Genomic DNA, 2,823 nt, shown 5'->3' with positions numbered 1-2,823 from the left:
TTTCAATCCATTGTCTGTAAGATTAGCTGATACGCTGTCCCCCAGAGATTTTTTTTTTCTTTTACCTTTCTTTTCTTTAATTAAAAGCTTTCTTTTTTAGAACCGGATTGATTTTTTCCCTGTTTTTTTTAGATCCAAGGGAATTGGATCTGGAGTCATCAGGGACTGGTGGGGAGGAAAAGGGAGGGGGAAGGAGTAATTCTTCCTTGTTTTTGAGATCCAAGGGAATTGGATCTGGACTCACCAGGGATTGGTGGGGGGAAAAAGGGACGGAGAAGGAGTAATTCTTCCTTGTTTTTGAGATCCAAGGGAATTGGATCTGGACTCACTAGGGAATTGGTGGAGGAGTCTCTCAAGGCTACCCAGGGAAGGGAAGGTTTTGAGGGGAAAGGGAGTGATCCAGGTACTCAAAAATTCTGGATGGTGGCAGCGAGACCAGATCTAAGCTGGTAATTAAGCTTAGAAGTGTCCACATCTATACCCTAAAGTTCAGAGTGGGGGTGAGACCTATGACAGCTATTCATACAAACATGAATGAAATGTTTACTTGCACACCTTTTTCATTAGATGGAAACTTGTAAGTATTATCATGCCTGGTCCTCCAAAAAGCCACACTGTGCCTGGGTGCAGGACTGGAAGGGAAGGGTAGGGATACAAATAGTAAGACCACCTTTACAATTCCCAGATCCTGGGGTTAATCTGCATCTCCCCAGATCTAAGGGCTGCTTGTATCTCCAACATTCCACAGAGAGCAATCAAAGAGTTGTCCCTAGAGCTGAAGATTGCCAGGATTTAGGAAGCTCTGGCACAGGAAGTAGAGATACCCATTGTTTTTCCTATTGCTTTTATATGTGTAGTTTAACATGTATTTTATGTGGGTTCCAACTAACTGTATTTCTGCATTCCATTGGGTTTTATGAGAATTTGGAATTTTTCATGCAGTGGTGGCAGGCTATGGACCCAGAGAAAGAAAAGCATGTGTTTCAGTCAAGTCCAGTTTTTATTTAGTATTTGTCAATGTGTGCTGGCAGCCAGGACACATTTAATCTTCGTGGCGTGGGTTAATTGGTCGGTAGGAGTAAAGTTTCCCAACCCAAGGAGAGAGACATAGCGTACTCTCTGGTTCTGAGCAACAGAGAGCAACTCTCTTGCTACTGTAACCCCTCTTTCTTCAACCTGTTCTCTACAATTTACTAATTAGGTATGAACCCACTTTTCCCTATCAGGGGCTCGATCTGCCAGAATGCCCAATTTAGGCCACTTAGGCCTCAATTTAGGAAACCTTTGGACAATGGGAGGGCGGATGAATAGTCCAGGTTGCCACTGAGTCTCTCTCTTTCCAGTGTTCCAGAGCATACTGCACTTAAGGGTTATCTTGTAAGGTATTTTTAATAAGAGTTATGATTTCTTGCCTATTATTTACCTTTGTTCTCAGTGATGCCTACTCTCAACACTGAGTTGCTTTCAGTTTTTTAAACTTTTTTATATATATATTTTTAACTATAAAGCAACCAGTAAATCCTGAGACATAAAATGCTCATTACAAAACCAAAAAAATGCTTTATTAAAACAAACACCTTAAGCTAATAAAATATTGTGCTTGTTTGTTATTGGTTGAAGAATAGGCATCTAGAAGTCGGTTAAAATTTGATCATAACCTAGGAAGAAGTTTTTCACTCATTTTGGTAAAACATTAAATTTTTCTTTTCATATGAGTTTGAAAGGTATTATCATCTAAAGAAAGACATTTCACTGTTCAGTTAGTTACAGACTAAGGCCTCCATCGTATCTTATCCTGACTATGTCAAACCCCTCCTCTCTGACATTGTGTGCCCGCTACCATCTGTTTAACAATACAGCTGATCAAGTCACATATCTTGTGTATCAGTCTGATGGTATCAATTCTCTCTGAATCCTTCCACTGGTTCTTCCCTTTTCCACCTCACCAAGTTCAAGTTTTTTGTCCTCACCTGAAAGCTCCTTCACAACTCTGCCTCTGCCTACTTATCTCCTCTAACGTCTTATCACATAGACCCTCCCAACCTCCATCCATGCTATTATTCCAATTCTCCCCAACCTTCTTCAGGCCTTCTTCCATGCAGTGGCATGGAAACCTCCCCCGAACTGATTCCTAAGATTCCTACCTTCTCCTCCTCCAAATCCTTCTTTAAGATCCACTTGTTTCGCAGAGCTTACAGGAAGCTACCTAACACATGGATGAGTTGAAAGGCAGTATGGTAGATTTAAACTTTTATACCATGTTTGTAGAATCAGAGCTTTACACTGTAAATGCTTTGTGGCAGAGATTATATCTTCCCACCTCTGAGGAGAGTGCCTGGTACATTGTGTGTGTTATGAGATAGATACAATAAAATTAAAACAATAACAAGGCCCAGATCCTTTTCCCCAGAGAAGTCAATGAGACTCCATGAAGGCAGAAGAATCCACCTGCACAGACCTTTCTGCAAGATCTGCACCTGCTTCTGTTGAAGTCAATAGGAATTTTGCCATTGATATCAATGTGGCACGATTTCACCCATGATTTCTATCATAAATCCTAATTTTATCTTGTTCATATAATATTTGGTTTTACTGCCATTTTAATATAGTTTGGGCTTCTTTGGCATTTTATTTGTGTGTGTATTAAGTATGCAATATAAAATCTATGGACCCAACCCTGAAAACCTCACTCACATGAGTAAATAACATGGAAGCCAATTCTAATTTAATGAATAAGGACTCCTCATATCTTCTTGTAATGTAACCACAATTTAAGTAAATTTTGCAGAGATAGATTTTGTTATGTCTGCACAAGTGAATGAG

Source organism: Chelonoidis abingdonii, chromosome 19 (assembly GCF_003597395.2).
Source record: "Chelonoidis abingdonii isolate Lonesome George chromosome 19, CheloAbing_2.0, whole genome shotgun sequence".
Taxonomy (NCBI): Eukaryota; Metazoa; Chordata; order Testudines; family Testudinidae; genus Chelonoidis; species Chelonoidis abingdonii.
The sequence above is the reverse complement of the archived record's forward strand: the minus strand, read 5'-3'. Positions refer to the sequence as shown.